Genomic DNA, 22,290 nt, shown 5'->3' with positions numbered 1-22,290 from the left:
GAATTCAGCAAAGTGAGACTCTATGTGAATATAAGTAACATGGTGGGGTGGGTAGCTAGTGGAGACCATCACTGAGGGAGCAGCCTAGAATTCATGTGTAGAGAAGTATAGAAATGAATTTTATGTGAGCAAACTTTTAACAGTCTTTCCTTTCCTTATCAATAGCAGAGACTTCACACTGGAGAAAAGCCCACTGAATGTAACAAATATGAGGAGATTTCACATAGAACTCAACTATCACGCCACATGAGTGACCTCTCACAGGACAGAAACCCTATGCTTGCAATCAATTTGGAAGAGCCTTCAGCCTTTATTCATCATTGAATTAACATAAGATAATTTAGACTGGAGTGAAACCATGCAGGTCTCATCAATGTGGGAAGGCTTGTAGACAAAGCTGTAACCTTAGATGACATGAGAAAACTCACCCTGTAGTGAACCCCTATATATGTTATAAACGTGGCAGATAGTTTAGCTGGAGCCTCATATTTAAATACACCAGAAACTCACACTGGAGAGAACCCTTAATGTGATAAATGTGGTACACACTTCAGCAGAGCCTTAACTTTTATTCACACTGATGAACTCACAAGGTGAGAATGCCTCTGTCTCAAAACACTGTAAAATCTGGTGCTTCAATTATTCTATTCCATTTATATTTTCTATTAATGTGCCTCTCGTGACGTAAAATTGCGTTACAAATAAATTTAATTTTTCACAAGTGTCCTAGTCCTAGAGAATTTGTGGACACGGCCATGAAAATTCCAAGAATTCAGTCAGGCAGGGATTTATTCCTGCAACAGAATTTTTTATCCAAAATGTTTTTCACCCTCTTAGAACAGATAGATATGTCAGAATCAAGAAGGTGGGAGATCATTCCAGAAACACAATATTGTAAAACAACTATACCCCCAATAAATAAAATAAGGTAAGATAAAATAAAATAAATCATTGCAGACATGGAGAGTTCAATTTTCAGATTTGGAGAAGGTAGGGGCTTCCTGATAAGGTCGGGCTCCTCTTCAGATACATTGCTTTTACTTTGTTCGTCTAAAAACATTCATTATAACCCTAGAGTCCACGGATGTCTAATGGTTGAAAACATGGTATTGTAGGGGGCTATAAAGCATGGGATGTTGCCTGCAACATTTGTGTGTCTGTGCTCCTGTCTGTGTACATGCACACGCACACACACAAACGTGCAAGCAAGGGAGAGAGCATATAGCATCCATCTGATCCTAAAGAGAAAATGTGAGTCTGGAATCAATGGTATAAATGTGTCATCAGGAGAGAGAGCATCCAAGATAGCTTAGTCATTAACTTATCAAATTTTCAATTATTAACAAATATTTACTGAAAGCTTCCAGGATTTCAGAACTTGGCTTGTTATGAGGACTAAATTGTAAATAATACAATGTTCCTATCTTCGTAGAACTCTACATTCTAACGCAGTCAATTCAAATACACTGCAATATAAAATTTCTGATATTGAAAATCAAACATACATAAGGGTTTGCAAATTGTGTAACTACAAAATGTTTGCTACTATTTACAAAGAAAGGTTGCCACTTTAAAAAATAAAATTGAGATTATAACAGTGTCATGATAGAACTTTGGAAGGTCAAAAATTGTCAAAAAGACTGGGCTTTAAAAAAATATTTTACAAAATTCTGAACCTTTGAAAAGCTATTCTGCAAGATTTGGGAAGAATAAAGATAGATTTCCATTTCTAACAGCCAAGATAATTGTTCAAAATATTATGAAATAAGCATTTAGATTAAGTGTTCATTTTCAACAGTTAATTTAAATTAACTTTTGAAAATCAAAAATGTTTTTTATTAGAATACAAAAACTGCTGCACATGCCCACTAAAATTCCATTTAGAATCCATTTTAATTGAGATTCAATGGGGCACCATTTTATTTATTCATTTATCTTCTTCCAGTTTTACTGAGATATTACTGACATAGAGCACAGAGTAACTTTACAGTGCATAATGATTTGACTTACATATGTTATGAAATGATTATCACACTAAATTTAGTGAACATTCATCATCTCATATAGATACAAAATTAGCGAAATAGAAAAATGTGTTCTTCTTGTAATGGGAACACTTATAATTTATTCTCTTAACCAGTTTTATATGTAGGAGAGAGAAGTATTTATTATCTCTATCATGTGCTATATTGCATCCCTGGTACTTCATCTATTTTTCGGCTGGACGCTTGCAGTTTGGGCCACCTTCATCCAGTCCCTCCCCTTCCCATGCCCTGCCTCTGTGGACCACAAATTGGACTGTTATTGGATGAGTTTGTTTGCTTGTTGGTTGGCTGTTGAAATATAACTGATCTACAACACTATGTTACTTCTTGTTACACAACAGAGTAATTTGGAATTACTATACATTTCAAAATAAGCACCGGGTCCTCTGCTTGGGGAAGGGCCAGGGCATCGGCGCGTCTGAGGCCCTGGGCCCCGCCGCCAAGCTCAGGGACAGGCCCCTGTCTGCGGAGGACGAGGCAGCCTCCGGGTGCCAGAGGATATGCTGGGATCGCGCCCCTTCTCTCCGTCCTCCGACCCCAAGTTCCCTCGGCGACGGGAGAGACAGCGGGCTGGGATGTGCTCCTAGGGAGGGAAGCAGGTGCGGTTCCGGCCACGGGGGGCTCATCTCGGCCGGTGAGAAGCCCTCTGCCGGGCCGAGGACCCGCTCTACCGCCCGTGGTGCTCCCATGGCTGCCGCTTCCCCTGAGCGCAGAGGAGCGGGACAGTCTCCTGGGCCTGCAGGCCGCCACGCCCCTCTCCTAGCCGCCTCCAGGTCTCCCGCCACGCATCCAGCACCTGCGACTTCAGCGAGGGGGGCGGGAGATCGTGCGGGGATGGACCCAGCCGCAATCGCCGCCCCAGCCCGGAGCGCTGTCGTGTGCTCCGCCCGAAACACGGTCGCTCCTTCCCGGACCTGCCGGCCGAGCTGCAGGCGGAGCCGTGGAGACACTGACGCCAGAGGCGCCGTCGGGTTTTCCTGGCCGGCCCCGGGATACCGGGCCGCTTCCACTTCTGGCTCCACGTGCTTCCCGGTCTGTAGCTTAATAGCCGAAGGACGCAGCGCCGGGCCGCTTCGCTGGCTGCACGTTGCGCGCAGGGTCGGCACTGGAACAACAGCGCTGGGGTCAACTACACAGAGCACCCCGCGTGCTACTTCTTTGATCTTTGTCTCTGGTGTGAAAGGGCCCAGATCTCCCATCCTGGGCAACAGAAATGTTCTTTATAAATGTTTTGTAGAAGATGTTCTGTCCCCTACCAAAATAAGATATTTGGTGACTTGAACTGTCAGAGTCATCCGCTGGTGTTGGCCGTGAGGTTGAAAAGCAGGTCACTGCCACAACCACATTTGGGTGCACAGAACCCACAACAGCTGTCAGACTCTGGCCATTAGCCCTCAGAGAAGGTGGACCCGTAGCGGCTGGACTCCAAGCCAGGGGTGGGGCTGGAAAGGCGGCTTTCTGTCCCTCTGGGAGCCACAGAAGTTAGTGGTGAATTGATGGATGAGGATCTGTGCCCAGCAAATAACTATTGCTCGGAACTCTTTGGTTCCATGCATGCGGCCAGACAGAGAGCACAGGGTCAGGACAGTCTCACTCACTGCTGGTGGCTGGGGACGCCAAGAGGAGGGGACCATACATGAGTAGGGGGGGGCACTCTGGGGGAGGAATAAGTCCCCTCCCATCTTGGGTAGATTTTGGTAACTTGTTTTTTGTTTTGATTGTAGTTTTCATATTTTCTGGCGGAGGGCTAGTACAATCAATTCGTTTTGGAATGCTGGTCTCCAAGGAGGGATGTTTGCACTGTAATTCGAGAGAACAGGCCATTGCATCCTACATCCCATCGGCCAAATTCCACACCCAGCTTGTGCTGGTAGGAACTGCAAACTAAGAGTGGTTTTTATATATTTAAATGGCTGAAAATAATTCATAAAAACATTATTTGCAACCCACAAAAATTATATAGCATTCAAATTTCCTTGTCAATAAATAATGTTTTATTGAAACACATTTATACTCCTTTATTTACGTTTTACTGTAGCTGCATTTTGGGTACAATGACTGAGATGTGTAGAAATAACAGACATCCTATGACGAATCTAAAATATTTACTCTCTGGTGCTTTACACAAGTTTGCCAACCCCTGCTCTAGAAAAGCGGGAAAAAAAAATTTTTTCAAACTCATATGCTGGGATTTATACTTTTAAAACAGTTAAACTTTTAGCGAATTTTCTCCCTGGAAACAAACTTTAGGTAGATGTAAATATGTTAAATTACTCTCAGTAATCTCAGTTAGAATAAACACTAATTCACAATTATTCCTGCACTGAGGAAAGGAATCCACCTGCAGATATTTTTTATTTTCATCTCAGAAATAATCACAAATTAGTGTAACTAAAACCTAGCACCCACACAAATTAGCATCAACTGCATAAACTGCTAGATATTTCTGAGCCTCAAAATAGAACATTGTAAGCCATAAAAGTATTTACTTTAATTTTTGGTTTGGCGACATCTCTTGCCTGTGACAGTGTTTACCAAAGTTAATTGATCACGGAGAATTTCATCAAGAATCATTTTCTAATAGAAAACTATCAAGAGTTAATGCACTATAATTCACACTGGAGTAAAATAAACCAGAAAACACTCACATTGATGAAACAATGAATATGTAATTTACATAAGAATATAAAAATGTATAACAACAAAAAAATCACTTATTACCTTATTTTCTGTTATTAAATATAAAAACATATTATGCAACTTCCAGGTATTCTTGCATCTGGTAAGCCATTTCTTTCTTAAAAGGGCATTATTGCATAATGAAACATATAGGTAAATGCATTTTTAGATTTTATTTTGTATTTAGGAATACATTTAACTTCAAATTTACCAATAGTGTATATAATCGCATTGGGACTATATACACTACAGAACACACTGGGAAATTCTAGATTTTATGATAATAATGTGTTATTTTGCATTACTTTGGGTTATCAAAAAAATTAGAAAGAAATTAAGAGCCCAATATAAAGAGCAAGATAGCAATCCTCTTGTCTGTTATCCTTTAAAATGGTATCCGGTTGAATTTTGAATAAAATGGATAATGAAAGGAATTTTAACAGGCACGTACAGGAGAATTTTTATCCTTATAAAAATCGTTACTGATTTTCAAACATATAGTTTTGAATTCTAAAAATTGAAAAAATACTTATTTTGGAATATAGAGAAGAGCAAACCTGGTTCTTAAGACAGGAAACCTAGCTTTGCTCTCCCCAATTCATGTAGAGAAGGTTTTCCAAAATTAAGAATTTTGTAAAATATTTTTACTGACCAGTATTTCTAAAAATATATAACTTTTCAAAGTTCCAGAATTGAGACTGTTTTAAATGTCAATTTTATTTTATGAAGTGCCAACTTTTTATTGTAGACCAGTAGTGATATTTTGTGACTATACAATGCATGAACATGTCTTTTTTAAAATGTTAGAAATTTTGTTTTGCAATTTATTCTTATTGCCTGCGTTAGAATATAGAGTTCTATGAAGAGAAAGGCATTCTGCTATTTACAGTTTAATCATCATAACAATCCAGGTTCTGAAATGTTGGAAGTTCTCTTTAAATATTTAATAATTGAAAAGTTTATAAATGAACGAACAGGGTGATTTAGCTTATTTTTCTCCTGCATGAATCCTTTATGCTAATAATTCCTAAATGGCATTTTCCCTTTTGATCAGATGGTTGTTACAGTGTCACTCCCTTGCATGGGTGTGTGTGTGTGCACTCAGATGCACGTACACACAGTAATGTTGCAGCTAACATCATGGGATTTTTAAAGGAATTTTTTATGATTTTTTTTCATGTGGACAATTTTAAAAGATTTTTATACAATTTGTTACAATATTGTTACCGTTTTATGTTTTGGTTTTTTGGCTGCGAGCCATGTGAAATCTTAGCTCCCCGACCAGGGATCGAACCCACACTCCCTGCATTGGAAGTTGAAGTCTTAACCTCTGGAATGCTAGGAAAGTCCCCATGATGGGCTTTATAGGCCCTAGAATACCATTTCTCAACCCATTAGACTTCAATGGACCTCAGGGTGTAACGAATGTTTTGGCCAACAAAGAAAAAGAAATTGAACTGAAAAAGGTCCAGAACTCATCATGCAGCCTGTACGCTCTCCCTAGCTAGCCTTCTTGAAGGTTTAATTGACAAAATAGACGTTGTCTCTATGGTGATCTTTCTCCCGGAACTTTTTTTAGTACCATTTTTCTACATCAAAGAGTAAAGCTTTAAAGGTAGACTTACCAATGGCTCTGTGAGGGATCTCCTTTGTGTTTACATGATTTAGTATATGCACCGCTCAATGTTCTAATACATTCTTAAAGTAGAACTCTTTTTATGTCTGCAAAGATCTTTCACCTTCTCAGTCCTGAAGATATCTATCTGTTCTTCTTGGACAAAACAAAGAAACCCTTGGTTACAAAATGCTATGTAGGGATTAAACCACCATCTGACTCTGAATTCTTGAGTTCTTCCTGTCCATGTACCCACAATTATTCACCTTTCTTTAAATATAATTAATGTATACATTGTTTTAAGTCATACGAGAAATAGTAAATGAACGTTAAGTAATAGAATTAATTGAAGCAGCAGAGGTTAATCACAAAGTATGTGTGTATTTACTCTTGAAGCCATTCATCCGGAATGCATATAAGGATATTTGGACCCTAATGTACGAGTTAACACACATCATACTATGTTTTACATTTTCAGTTAACATTCATCGTTGTTTCCTGATTGATCCCAGTCTTTGTAATTATGACTATAATTTTATAAAGTCAGAAAGTGTCTAACTGATCAACAGGGACAGAGTATTAACAGAAAATGGATTCATTCATACTTATCACAATATTTCATGATTTTGAATGACACATACCCACTCAGTAGCACTTATGTATTTGCAAATTCTGATCTACTGAAGCAGGTTTGCTTCGTTTCTTCTTACTTGATACTGAATATTGCTTTCAGCACTTCTCAAACCCCTTCACCATCTACATCTTTATACTGTATATTTAATAATAAGACAATTGCTGAAGGACTGAATTATTGACTCAATTGCATGCTAACACATTCTTTATAGACTATTTTCCCACTATGAGTTTTCTGATGAATAGCAAGTGAAAGATTTTCCACATTGTCTTTAGAATTGACACCTCCTCAGTGTGAGCACTTTCTTGTTCAGTCAGGAATGAGGAATCACTGAATAATGTCCTTCCTTCGTTACACTGAGACTATTTTTTCAGTGTGAACCCTCTCATGTCTAATGACTCCATGACTAATGGAACTGTAGCATTCATTTCATCGGATTTCTTCTACAGCAGTGATTAGATTGTTTACCCCTAGAGGGCTCTCCTCGTAGTAAACCTTGGGATGTCTTCTCTACTGTTTCAGGGATGCAGTCCACTCTGAGTTCTCTGTGTATTCTGAAGCTGGAGCTCCAACTGAAGGCTCTTCCACCATGATTACAGGGTCAGGGTTTCTCTCCACATGACTTTCCTGGTGGTTTAAAAGGGATAATTTCTGGCTGAAGGCTCAGTATCCTTGATTACAGACACAGGGTTTCTACTTAGTATGAATTCGCTGGTGTTTATAAAAGTGGGAGCTCTGGGTAAAGGCTGCACCACATGGATTCCAGACATAGGGTGGCTCTCCTGTGAGTTTTCTAGTGCGTATAAGCGTGAGAGCTGCGTTTAAAGGCTTTTCCACATTCATTGCATTTGTAGGCTTTCTCATTAATGTGAATTCTACCCCATGACTAAGGTTATGGCTTTGACTAAGTGTTTTCTCACATAAATGATATTCCTTGTGGTTTCTCTCCTGTGTGAATGTGCTCATGTTATTGAAGCGTTGGATGGTCACTGTAAGCTCTTCCACAGTCATTCCAAACATAGGGCTTCTCTCCCGTGTGAGTCTATTGGTGTGAATAAAAGTCAGCTCTCTCGCTGCATTACCTTTATAAGGTTCGTCTTCTCCAGTGTGAGCTGTTGGTGTATAAATGCGAGGCTTCAGCTGAATTATTTCCCACGTTCAGGACATTTGCAAGAGTCACTCCAGAGTGCACTCTCTCATGTTGTCTAAGGTTGGAGGGTGACTAAAAACCTTCCACATTCTGAGATCTGCATGGTTTCCCTCTAGTATAATTAGCTTATGTTAATTCAGTGATGAATAACGGCTGAAGTCTCTCCCATTCGGGCTGAACGTGTAACACACGTGGAGTTAAGGTTGTTGTATGTGACATGTCCTCATATTCATTGCATTCAGTGGGCTCTTCTCCAGCATGAAATCCCTGCTATTGACAAGGAAAGAGAGGCGTTAAAAATTGCTCACATAATAATCATTCTGTCATTTCTCTACATGTGACTTCTAGGCGGCTTCCTCAGTGATGGTCTTCATTGAAAATCTCCCCATGTTAGTTACATTCACAGGTCATGTTACTTTGCTGAATTCACACAGAATTTCTATCTGGTAAACCCTCACTGGTCATAGTTTTCTGATTAAGTTTTAGATCTTCTTTATGTTTCAAACACTATATCCATGAGCTATGTTTAATCAATTACCTTTTCATTGAAGCCCAGGTTAGTGTTTGACATGTAATGTCAAAAGACATGGGTCCTCAGATTGTTCCATCCTCCATTAAATTGATAGAAAATCTCCTGGCCACATGGCCAAGGACATGGAGGGCAGAGCTAGGGTTGAGTCTCTGATGTTACTGATTCCCACATGGGGAAGAACCAAGGTGACTAAGGGCAAGGGCATCCGGGGTGGTGGTGGGTGCAACAGGGGTACTAAAGACCTGTAATGGGTGTTGGAGAACAAATGATGGTGCCTTTCACCAAGAATTATTAAATAAGAATATTGCGAGAGGTGTCCTTGCTGTGGAGACAGGACTCTCTAGGAGACCATGATAAGGGTTACCTGGGAATTAGTGTTAATCCTAGGAACTGAATATTAATAAACTAATAACTCTGAACAGTAAGTCGAATCAAAGTATAACACCCCATAACTTGCATTATTTTCTGCAAAATGGGGATATTATATTCTCCCTACATGCCGAGTAGCCAATGCAGCCTTGTTCTTGACCATGGGAGGAAAAAGCGTTCCTTCTGTCTGCGCATGCCTGTGGGTAAGGTGGCAGGGGTCACTCCCAGCTGAGTGGTTGGGGATTGATGCCTGATATATCTAACAATACTCTGAAAGGCTGGGTCCTCATGGCTGTTTTCTCTTTCTTCAGATTTATCTGCTTGATTTCCGGATTGTCCCTGCATAAGGATGCAGAGGAGCGCCGATGGTGGCAGAGTTCCTGATAATGAAACAACAGGTGAGAAAAAAAAATTATTTTGATTCCTGAATTGATCCATCTTTTGCCAAGTGGTCAGGTTTCTACTTTGGGTCCAGATCTCCTAAGTGCACCCAGGAAATATTAACGTCAGTTATGTTCACCACCCTTTTAGGGATATGGCAGGTCAGGGACCAATGTAGAAACACTCTCTTTCCCAACATTTACTTTCACTTGCTCTAGTCTCATTAAGGCTGTGACCTCACAGAAGACGGGAGAGGTTTTTACCTTCTCTTTTTATAAAGGTCATCCGTTGGGCTCAGTGGCCTCCTTCATCATGTTACTGGCTGCAGTGGACTTAGGAATGCGGTGAACACAGGGGATAGAGAATGACTCAGAACAGAAATCTCTACGTCAGTCGGGAGCAGGCGTTTCATCAGGTGAGTCCTGTGTTATAGGTGCTGGGGTGAATGGAGGCTTGGTGAGAGATAGCAATAAAGAATCAATTCTTTTTCCTAATTTTAAAATGTTTAACTTTCTACAGACTACTCATAAACATTTTGATAGTTTTATAAAGATAAATGTAAGTTCCTTAGCAAAGTTATTCACATAACTCTGTTCCTTTGTGTTGTTAACCTTCATTCAAATTAGAAAGTTGAATGCAATGTCTGCAGATTCTTATTTTCTTAATTGTGACTGTGTATGGAGGAGAAGGGGCATAGTACATAGAACAAAGTGTAGAGCACTGGACAGCAAATGACAGTCTGGGGAGCTCCAAGACCTCACTCCCACACAGATACATCAGTAAAACAACCAAGATCTGCCTGAATGAGCTGGGATTCTAGCCCAGGGAACCCCAGAGGTGGGAACAATGGGCTTTCTGCTCCCACCATTGCCAGCCCTGGTAAGTGTTCCTATTAGACCCGAGGATGTGTGTGTGTGTGTGTGTGTGCGTGTGTGTGTGCGTGTGTGCGTGTGTGTGTGCGTGTGTGTGTTTGTTTCTTCTTCCTGACACCCCTGAACTTGCCGAGTGTGCATCACTGTTTCATGAAAACTATGCTCATGTGGTGCTAAAGGGATAAGACCCTCTCAGTCTTGTATCTTCCTGTGTTGGATACATAAAATTTATGTAATAGGTCCAGCTGCAAATGTGCAGTTTTCTCCTTGGCTCCTACCTGCAATGGCATGGGGATGTCTTCTTTGGGAAAGCAGCTCTAGACTCATGGAGAGAAGAGCTGCACAGGTGTAGGGTGGGCAGAGATAATTGGAGCAACCAAGTGAATTGCTAAGGTCTCCTGATAAGGAGGTAACAGGCTGGGCACTAAGGGAACCCAAGTCTTCTGAGTCAGGGTTCTGACTGCAGAATTCTCCACATTAGCGTGAGGAGCGCATCTCCTTCGCGGCAGCCTCCTGCCCAAATCTTCCCAGCCCCGCCCGCTGCTGGGGTCACGTCGTGCCAGGCGAGCCTAACCGACAGGTAGCTCCTAGGCGGACGGCCCGAGACGATCTCGAGCGTTTGGGCGGTCGGAGCTGATCCCTCGCCGGCCAGCGATCAGAATCCATCACGCTGACGTACGAGCCCGTTGTCGGGAGCCACCTGGCGGCCGCTTTTATATTGTCCCTTCCCTCCTGAGCTTTGGCGACCTTCGCGAGGGATGTGACTCGCCCGCCAGGCGCAGGCCAGAGTTCCGGAAGGCCGGCGACGCAGGCGGCGACCATCCCGGGGGTGCGGAGTGGTGGGCGCGTCCTGTCTTACAGGAGATTGAATGTGGAGAGAAGTGTGCTGTGGGGCCAACACTGAGCTCCCTCGAAGTTTTAGGGGGAGGTCTGCGCCGGTCGACCAGCACTCCCTGATGCCCCTTGGCCCGCCGAGACCTCCTACCCTTCTACGCGCAACCAGGAGAGGATGTCCGTGCCCGACGTCGTACTCCGTGTGGAACGATCCGTCGCTGCGTCCTCGCCGCCTTGGGGGCCCGGGTACATCCCTGTGCTGTCGAGGCGGTGGAGCTGCTCAACGGGTCCACTTCACTTTCTCCGGGCCACAGGAGAGGCGGTCACGGGGGCGGTTCTTGCCCCGAGGAAGGGGCACGGGATGCGGCTCAACAGACGGGAGCCACCCGCCAGATTGAAACGACGGCTACGCAGGGACCTCCCGTCCCCACTCCTTGGTCGCCTCGTCAGCGTGGCCCTTGCGTTTACAACCTGTTCAGGTCCCCTCACCGCCGACTGTCGAGGGCAAGCGTGTAGGGCGCTCATGGAGGGGAGGCTGTTCCTCCTAGGCTTCGGTGATCCTAAGTCGTAGTCATTTCTCTTTGGGAAACGGACTGGCCGGGGCATCCGTGATGGTCGGGAGGAAACACGAGTCTGGCCGCGGTCCTCGGTGGGCATTGTTGTCGGTAGCTTCTCTGAAGAAGCTCTGCAGACAGTGAACGGCCTACAGACGTGCGGGCAGAAGGGAGGACCCCCCAGGGCAAGAAATGGGATCGATGGTGTCCTGGGTCGAGAACGGGTGTCATCGGTGTGGCGGTGAGCCTTCGCCCGTGTGCGATCTGGATACTTCCTGTTGAGGTTCACACCAGTTGCACGTCACTTGGCGTCTGCAGCGGCAAGGTCAACCAGATGGCCAGATTTCGGTATTGGGGCAAGAAAAAAATTCAATGAATTGAAATTCTTTTTGCTGTGAGATTCACTACAATGTGAACATTAGTGAAATAAGAAATCCTAAGATTTACAGTAAATTCACATTACTGTAAAAATTACTATCGTTTGCAGTTTTTTTCCACAAAATGTTTATCTTTATGAAATTTAAAATATATTTAGTACAATTTTTTGTGATACAAGTCTGCTAATGAGAAAAATGTAATTCTTTTGCAAGGGGGATGCCATTTAGCTTATTACAGGTTCCTATCATCAAAATTTCAGTTGTTAATGCTGACTTATAAGGAGATTTTGCCTGGTTTACATATTTCATATTTGAAAATTCTTTTCACACAAATATGTACTACCAAATACTGAAGTTCAGGAGTGTGTGATTTTAATTGAACATATTCATTTCTTGGAAGGAATTTATAAAATTCTGTTTGATTCTTCTATTGATATTTGCCTTTTAGTATGTCATTATATTGTACATTAGTCATTTATAATTCTGTTTGCAGTTAATTTTAAAAACATTGATTCAAGTTTCTTTATCCACAGAGTATCTGATTGCTTGAAGATGATGAAGGAGGGTTTTGGGATGCAGAATTTTCTAAATCCACCTGGAAGCCTGGGAAACTCTCCCTCCAGCCACAAGGCCCTGCCCCACACACTGCAGCAACCAATCTGGAAAACCAGACTCCAACCTCTGCAGCAATAGGACCCAAGGGTCAGGACTTGGTCAGTGACTCACAGCTTCGAAATTTTCAGTCCTTTCCATGTAGAACCAAATGTGGGGAAGGCCAAATATGTCCCCCTAAGTAATCACGTAAGACGCCCCTCTTCCTATCAGTTTCTCTCAAGCCTCCCTGCATCACAAGCTCTCGGGAGGACATGGTTTCCTTTTTTTGCCCCCAGAAAGTGTCCCCACTCTTATGTGCCCTGAGTCTCAGCCGGGTGTGAGTGGTGGTGGCTGACTCCCATGCTCTATAGAAAAGTTCTGAGTAAATAGTGCTTGTTCTCATTTGGGGTGTGTGTGTGTCTTTTTTCATATCTACAGAGCTTAGGATGGCAGGAAGCAAATAAAACTCATGATAATGTTTCCCATGTTATTTTAAAAATCACCATTTTTTAAGTTGAGACATAATTCACATACCATAAAATTCACCCTTCAAAAAGTGTAGAATTTAGTGATTGATAATCTAGTCACAAAGTTGTGCAACCATCGGCACTAATAACAGAACATTTAATCACCTCAAAAAGAAACCCCATCCCTATTAGTCTCTTCTATTCCACCTATGCTCAGGCCGTGGACACCACAAATGTGTTTTCTGTCTCCACGGATATGCCTATTCTCAATATTTCATGTGACTGGAATCATACAATATGTGCCCTTTATGTCTGGCTTCTTATACTGAATATCATGATTTTGAGGCACATGTTTTAGAATGTATCAGTATTGTACTCCTTCGTTTGGCCTAAGAATTTTTCTTTTTAAGCCATAAGATTTTACGTACATTCACATGCCACCAGCGTTTTTGGAGGTTTTTTTTTTTTTGTAAAATATATATTTTCAATTTTAACCATTTAAAGTCTACAGTTGACTAACATTAAGTACTGCTTCCCTGCCTGGCCCCAGCATACCCCCACTCACCTGGAGCTTCCAGTAGGCCCAGAGGACACAAGCCCAGCCATGCTGCCCTTCCTTGGAAACCCCAACGTCATCCATCATGACCATGACCCCAGTATTAGTCCCCCTCATTGTAGCAAAAAGAACTCCAGACACTGAGAGACTCTAGTGAAGAGGGCAGCTGCCCCCAGGCAAGTTCTTGTGCTTGGGACAAGTAAGCAGTGCCCTGGGACCTGCAGTCATCCTCGGGTCACATGAGGTACAGTGCTTGTCTCCTGAGGGCATATTCTGCTGAGGTCCCTGCCAGGCCCCTATGGAGGAGAACCAGTGAAAACTTAGGGACATCTTGTCATTCTTTTCTGCCTTCCTTCCTTTCTTTCTCTTTTTCTCTTTCCACCCGGAAGAGGTAAAGCTTGACAAGAAAAAAGTAAATGACTTTCTAGACCATCCATATTTCAGGGCTGCCTCATGGACCTGTCCTTATTTTCTCAATAAAAACCCTTTAAGGAACTAAGATGTACTACATGTTCCATGCACGCTCACCTGTGTGCCTGCCCCGCACAGTCCTCCATCTTCCCTTCCCTCTTCCAAAACTTCACCACCCTGTGGGGGCTTATAAAAGGGCAAAGATTGCTGTGAGTTCCAGCATGGTGTCTGCCTCACCCCTTTCATGACTGTCTTGCTGACTTAATAGCCTTTGTTCTGGCTGCTCGGGAACCCTTGTCTGTCCTCTGCTCAGGGACACTGCTCATCGTTAGCAACACCCACCTGTATTTCTCACTGTTCAGGCCCTGGGAAATCGGCTGTCCTGACCTGGGACAGCTTTAAATATAAGAAGTTGCTACCTTCCACCGCTGGGGTCAGAAGACTGGATGTGTGGCCCAAGGCTCTCGGAGGTGTTTTGCATCCTCCCAGAATCTCCTCTCACCTCCCTAAGAAACTCTACTACCAGGACACCTCCAACCAACACCCTCCATTAGGTGCTGAGCTGTCAATATTTCCAGCCCAGAAAGACCACAGCCTGTGCTTTGCAACAGGGAAAACCCTCCCCTCTACCTCCAGTCCATCCAAGTGTCCCCACCGTTCCTCAGCTCGCACAGCCCACAGACGGTTTCTGAGTCTGTACAACAGGCGAAGTCCCATAGGTGTCAGGTCCTGAGTTTCTTCCAGCTACCATGTTCCACTCAAACCTACATGACGAGTGCACGGTCTCTGGTAGTGCAGGGGCCCCTCCCATGTGCCTCTTCTGGCACTGTTGCTGGATCTTCTTCCTCCTTAAGTCAGGGGAAAGAGCTTGGTTTCTCTGGGCCTGTGAGTGGGGAAGTGTAGGGGGAGACGAGCAGCCTAGAGTCCAGTCTATTCTGCATCCTGTGAGCCCATGACTCTGGTGGGTGGAAGCAGAGGGGGTAATGGGACGGCGAGGCTCTTGGTCTGCTTAGTGGCTCGGGATTTAGGGCACATTCAAGTGGAGGCTGAACCTAGTGGATAATGTTGGTCAACAAGCAATTTCTGCATGTGTAGGAGCTGAACCAGTTCACCAAGCTCTCTCAAAACTAATAAACACTCTTACTTCTGGCAACAGGGGAAGCGCAGACGATGTTCCAGGAAACTTCTCCCTACCATCCTGGGAACATTCTGACAGGGTCTTTGAATATACAACAAATGTCTGCTTTGGTTAAGAAGACATTGGGTGATTTGAAGGTACATTCTGGTAATGTAGAAAACTACAGTACTTCAAAATTAAAATCCTATTTTATGATTTAGAATCTACTGTACTTAGATGACTGATAAATTGTTTAATGAAGCCATTGGTAAAAATAAAAGCTGAGAGCTACAGAGGTTTTTTTGGTTTTTTTTTTTTTTTTTTTTTTTTTTGCATTACCTGGGCCTCTCACTTTTGGGGCCTCTCCGGTTGCGGAGCACAGGCTCCGGAGGTGCAGGCTCAGAGGCCATGGCTCACGGGCCCAGCCGCTCTGCGGCATGTGGGATCTTCCGGACCGGAGCACAAACCCGTATCCCCTGCATCGGCAGGCAGACTCTCAACCACTGCGTCCCCAGGGAAGCATGAGAGCTAAAGAGTTTTAACATTACTTTCTATTTTCATAAATTTTACATTATAGTCTAAAACTGTGGCATGCTTACCTATTTGTCCATCTATCTCTCCTTCTCCCTCTCTCCGTAGTGTTAAGATGTTCATCACTATTTGGTAGGTGCCAATTCTTCAGCAACACGCACACTTCATTGTGTAGGAGAAGTGGTAACGTTTGTTCACAGGAGTGTAAGTGAGGAGGTGATGCACGGGCGGGCTGGGCCACTGCAATGTGGTGAAAGAAGGACAGGCATTGTCCACGGGGGTTGGCCCCTGGACCCTAGGCTCCTGCTTTTATCCAGACATCTGGGGCACCCTGATTCACTCTTGACCTAGTAAACAAGGAGCCTAGAATATCTCTGTGAGCAGCCCTGGCCAGGAGCCCTTCACATACTTCTCTCCATTTACATCGTGGGCATGGAGTTCTCTCAAAGATCTTCAAAGTTCTCAGTTCTTCTGATTTCTATAGTCTTCGCTTTTCTTCATGCCAAGGATGTCACTAACTAAATTAGCCTATGTATGATTAATATGAACATATAGTGTTGATATATTAAAATAATATTAGTATATCATATTTAACATTTTATTTACATTATATGTACATTTATTTATATGGTATTATTTTATTATAATAAATTAAATTAATAAATATAAATAAGCTATTAATATGAACATATATTATACCTGCGACTCAGGATTTGCCTCCTGGGTGCTCAGCTCTTCCCACTGAGCCAGACAGTTTGCCTGAAAAAATGAAGACTTCAGGGCAAAGGGAAATGTGAGGGGGAGGTGGGCAGAGAAGACCCAACCTGCAGTCACAGTGAAGAATGAAGTGTGTTCTCAAGACCAGCTTGAAGCGCACATTCTTAGTGAGGGGAGTGGATGCAAACACTGTCGCCCGCCCCATGCACCCCGTCTGGAGTGGAGAGGGGAGGAAGCGTCCTCCAGGTATTTCTTCACTGGCTCCTCTCACCTGACACCCTCTCCTCCCCAGTCTCTGCTGTGACACTTGTTTTTTGACACCTGGAGGTGAATTTAACCCTCCCCCACTGTTCTCCTCCCTCCTGTCTCTCTTTTCTTTCCCTTCATTGAGGCTCTCAGGCTTGCTATCAGGTTGGCTGGGGGCCACAGCCAGTCGTAAGCACCTTCCCTGCAGCCAGTGAGCTGGCCTTGCCCCATCTTCCTCCTTTTAGAGCTGTGATAACTGGGTACCTGCTGTCACTAGAGACTTTCCCTGCTGTTATTCTCCCCTCGCCAGGTGGTCGGATGTGCAGGACAACTAAAGGCGACTCTGACTTTCCCCGGGTGTGCATGGTAGCACCTATTGTAGTTTGCTAAGGCTAGCCACCTAAGCACAGGCTGTGCGTTGTTTTAAGATATAGCCCAAAAATACAGTAAGAAAAAAACTCCCCTGATAAGGTTGGCGTGACTAAATATATTCAGAACTTCATTGAGCCTATTCTCATACACTCAATTTACTACAGCTTTAGAGGTTTCTAATTTCTACTCAGATTTGCAAAGATTGGTCACTGGGAAATTTATTAGCTGTCACTGTATTGCAGATGGCAGAGTAAACAGGGACTAGAGGTAGAAACACCTGCAAAATACCTAATATGGTCAAAATTGTCCGACTACTTTTAAAATGTTATTGATTAACCACCCAGAAAAATGAGAAATGCCAGAGAAAAGTCAAATAGAGACATGTATTCATTCAGCCAAAAAGATGAACGAAGTGAGAGGTGAGGTGAGGAAGCTGGCCCAGTGTGGGCGGTGGGACTAGGCAGCTGTGGCGGCAGCTCTACCATGTTCTTCATGGGGCTGCTCTCTCAGCCCCCCAGACGGGCAGCTTTTCTTGGTAAACTCAGTGTAAGGATATCAGCCATTCATCAGGCACTTCTTTGGCTTCACACGTGAGCAGGACCCTTGTAGCTGCAAGGTTTACAAATTAGATCCTCTGCAGTGGCTAGTCTGTGTTCTGTGCTCTCCTCAACTGAGGCTGCTTCTGGTGTCTATCACAGAACTTATAACACGTCCTGAGTGTCCAGGCTTACAGCAGTGCTGCTTGAGACTGGGCTGTGACATTTCCGGTCTGGCATGTAGCAGGCATTGAATGAATATTTATTGGGGACAAGGAGGTTATACTGCACAAGCATCTACTCCTAAGCTGCTTCACACAGCTTGTGAGTGCAGCTGAGCTCCAGAGACCTCACTGCCTGTGGTGGGGGCTAAATCTCTCACAGCTTGTTTCATCTGCATGTTGCTTTCCACCTGATAATATGATCCTTTTAGCTTCTCCTCCTAGAGTTTTGCATAGACCAAGTGAGAAAGACCAAAGTTGTTCCAGTCTTGTGTCAGGCTTTTAAAGCTCAACTACACTGAAAGCTCATGAGAGGTACAGTATCACGTGGGGGTGACTTTCCACAAGAGTTGTCACAGTGGCACTAACCTCAACAAGTCTATTCACTTTTTGTATAGAGGTTTTAGTCCAATACTCTGCTCAAAAAGTTCAGAAGGCACATTTTGTGATGTTTAAGCCCTTTGCTCTTGCTCTAGGGCAAGATTTCTCAACCTGGGGATTAACGACATTCTGAATTGGATAACTTTTCGCTGTGGGAGATGTCCCGTGAGTTCTGTGATGTTGAGCAGCAGCCCTGGCCTCTACCCACTAGCATCTCCTCAGGCGTGACAACCCAGAATGTCTCCAGTTACATCCACTAGTCATCTGGGGATAGGGGATTGAGGAAAAATTCCTCCAGCTGAAAATTTTTTCTCAAGTGGCACCAGTAGATTGCAAGGAGAACCAAAACGACAACAACAAAAACAGCAACAACAAATGACTCACCAAGACTTGCCCAGTGATGGAATTATGACAAACTAAAGAATAGGCTTTCCTTGTGTAGTATCTTCAGGCTATTTTTGGATACTTCTGTGCAGAGCTGACTCGAAGTCTTCCAACCCTTAGTGGTATTTGGCCCAAGGCCCCAAGATGCCTTTACCTAAAGTGTGTTTAATGTCACGTTTGTTTAATACATTCCCTCAGATGTGCCCCTCTGTGTGCCAGCATCAACAGTGTGTATCTACTTAGATTGTACATTGTGAGAAAATAGAATCCTCATTATTTCAATAGCCTCCAGGGTAACAACTCACAATGAACCTAAACTCATTTTACTGATAATAGTGAGACTTTGCTACCAGAATATGTAGTAAATATAAGGAAACAATCTATTTTACAGTAATAATTCAAAATGAAGTTAAAGAAATTTAATCATCATGACTGTTTACCACCAGAACCAGGTAGTGTAGCATGTTAGGTGGTGCAGCAGGGTGAAGATGACAAGACAAATATCTCTAACGTGTTCCCCACTTACTCATCTCTAATATATGGGGCACCACTCAGGGTGCACACGGATGTGCCACCCACACCTCTGGCCCAGAAAACACTCACTGCCCAGCTGCTGGAGTGCTATCAACAGGCAACTTCCAGCCAAGATCCCCTCAGGCAGCCTCACCCATGCATGGGACCCTCTCAGGGCTGCCACACCCAATGGTCAAGTGCAGAGGGGCACTTACAACACCTGTGATGGCCACATATTCTTCAGAGCCCCTATGGGCTGAGCCAAGGCTTCCTCGGGGCCGGACACCTGCTCAACTATGCCATCTGGCCAGTCCTGCTCCCTCTCTGCCCTGTCACAGAGGTTGACACCTAATTTTCACTTTGCTTGCCAAAATCCATGTTAACATTCCCTTCCAGAGAAACTGACTTGTGACTGGGGAAAGCAGTGATGAGGGGGAATTGGGAGCTAGACTTCTCCATAGTTGGAAGTAGCAAGGACCCCTCCACGGGCCAGGTGGGGCACACATAGTGTCTGGAATAGGCGATGGTCCAGGTGTGCAAACTCTCACAAGTGACAGGGTAGTAATTGCTAGTCACCATCGAAACAAGAAGAGGACCTTCCGGGTAGAAAGAAAGTAGATAAAGCTGAAACCCCACCCAGACCCAGGATTTTGATAAAGATATTTTCACATATTGAGGTATGGGGACGTCGTCTGGCTTATACAGGAGTTAACTTGGGTGTTATGCATACTAGAATAGCCTGCGTGTGGCCTATCAAACATACATTGTGCTTCTGCTTTAATTATTAAAGAAAAGAGTGCATTGACCAGAAGTAAAGAATGTCCATGTTAAAAATAAAGATGAAATGCCTCCCTTCCTGGGATGCCCATGCTGAAGCTCCTTCAATAATAAGCCTCATTTCCCAGGTGCCAAGGCCATGCTGACTTGCTGTGTATGAACTGATCTGCTTTTTGTTTGTTTGTTTTGTTTTTGTTTTTTCCCTGAAACCTTAAAGGAATGTATCCCTGACTTGTTTAATGTTCTTTGTTCTGACCATATATAAAATTGTACTGAAAACTATGCTTACCTGGGACAGTTCTTCAGAGCTATCTGAGGGGTTGTCTTCCAGGCTATAGTCCACAGTTTGGCTCAAATAAGATGCTTTTCTATTCCTATTATAGATTGTTTATAGATTATTTTCATCAACAATTTATTAGTTAAAGTAGCCAGGCTCCAAGTCCCAGACGAGGTTAGTCAGCCACTCACCAGAGGTCTGCTAGCCCGTGGGACGTTAGCGCTGTGAGAGGGACCCTAACTTTGTAGTGGAATTCAGGAGGATGCCCCTGAGCGTTGAAGCCCACACTCTTCTGACCCTTGTGAGCCTGCAGAAATGGCCAACCGTCCCTGTGTAGACCAGGTGCCGCCCCTCCATCCTGTTCTTGCAACAAGAATGAGTGCTTGGTCGCTTCTTACTGCTCAACTTCCACCCTTTCAGCTACCAGCCCTAGGGAGAAATTGGTAACCCCAAAGAACACCCCAAATTGCCTCAGTGCTCATATGAATAGTCAGAGGAAGTAGTTGAAGGAGCAGAAGGAGTGAGATTTCCCCAGAGCTGGAAAAGTGCGGCCAGATGAATCACCTGTGAGTAACGACCCCAGCTGCCACCATCCCTTTTGCCTTCCAGGTGTACGGGGTCTGCGGGATCCTTGCTAAGTCTATTTTTCGCCATTCCCAGCCCTTCCCTATCATCACCCCTTCACCTTGAAACATGTTCAAGAAATTTGATTAAAAAGAAAATGTGTTCAGCTACATCCAGTGGAAAACTTGCTATGATGGGTATTAAGAACAAGTAGAACCATTCCCAGGCATTGAACCATGGCTTCATCCAATCGTGCCTAAGAAGGAACCAGTTAAAAGAGTGGTATGCTATGAACAGAAAGAAATCTTTACAGTGACTGGAGAGTTATTCTATTTAGAAAAAGAGAGGGTCTTTTTATCCAACCCCAAGGTTATTCCACACAGAAAGAGATAAAAAAAGACCCTTTTTCCACACCAACAGGTGGATAAAGGAGCCATCAAATTTGTACTCAAAGGAGTTGATATCACGTGTCTACACTTAGCTTCTCGAGGAGCTAAGCTTTGCTCCGCTGCAGCAGATAGGATTGTTGCAATTGAGGCAGAAGGAAAACAGCTTGCTCTGGGTGCTGCAGTCGTGAAGATGTCTGCAGATGATGCTGAGAAAGTCAACACAGCAACTGGCATTGAAACATGTATTATATAAAAGGTGGGCTGTGGCATGTAAAAGCATATAAGTAAGTCTCAGATGGAATGCACTTGGGCTCCACATGGATGTGGTGCAATATCTGTGTTTGTGTGTGTGTGTGACATCATGACTACAATGCCCCTGTGATTATGCTGAATAAATTCTACACATGCAGAAAAGAGAACCCAAGAAACAAACAACTGTTGCCGCCTTGCTCGGAAAGAGTGCAGACCAGCTGCCCCTGTGTCCTCTCCTGGCCATCAGGCTATGACTCTCCCGAAAGAGCTTCATGACCCAGCCAGTGTGCTGGTGGTACTGCGAGAAGACAAACGGGACTGAATTCTCAGTGTGTCACCTGAGGTGCCCTCATGTGAGCGTCTGGACAGGACCGAGCATGGAAGAGTCAAGTGTAGGGGTACTGAACTGGCTGGAGGGTTTTCCTCTCGACATCCCTGCGGAGTCAGAGCCCCTCTCAGCCCTTCATGGTGGAGAAAGGAGACGATGAGACGCCTCAGCCCCTACACAGGGACAGGCACCTCCCGGCTCTTGCGGACTTCCAAAGCCTTATGTTATGAACTGACTTGTAATAACTTTGTTTTTGTCATTAATGTGCTAGATATTTTTAGTAGCATTAATCTGAAAACGGGTTATTACCACCGATGTCAGTAATGGAATTAGCTGCGCTAGAGATAACCTACAGTTTAACCTAAAGTTTACAACGAAGTTTTCGCCTCAAAGTTTTAAGGAATTCAAGACGAAACTAGAATAAGACAAGACACCACAGAAACTGCTTGGTGACTGGGCTTTATATTCACTTTAAAGAAAATTATCTCTGAAAACTTAGAAACATTTAATTATGCATATTGTTATTAGCATGAAGGTGAGAGATAGAAATGAAATATGAACCTGGATATGCTTATAACAGTATTATGTGGTTCTGTGGAAAGCTTTCTGCAGTAT

General features: G+C 43.7%; 1 pseudogene; it reads left to right on the top strand.

Moving 5' to 3' along the window:
• Positions 1–11,866: 11,866 nt before the first annotated feature.
• On the top strand, positions 11,867–21,383 carry LOC125961084 (malignant T-cell-amplified sequence 2-like; annotated as a pseudogene).
• The last annotated feature ends 907 nt before the right edge of the window (positions 21,384–22,290 follow it).

The sequence above is a fragment of the Orcinus orca genome, chromosome 14 (genome assembly GCF_937001465.1).
Source record: "Orcinus orca chromosome 14, mOrcOrc1.1, whole genome shotgun sequence".
Lineage (NCBI taxonomy): Eukaryota > Metazoa > Chordata > Mammalia > Artiodactyla > Delphinidae > Orcinus > Orcinus orca.
The sequence above is the reverse complement of the archived record's forward strand: the minus strand, read 5'-3'. Positions and strand labels throughout refer to the sequence as shown.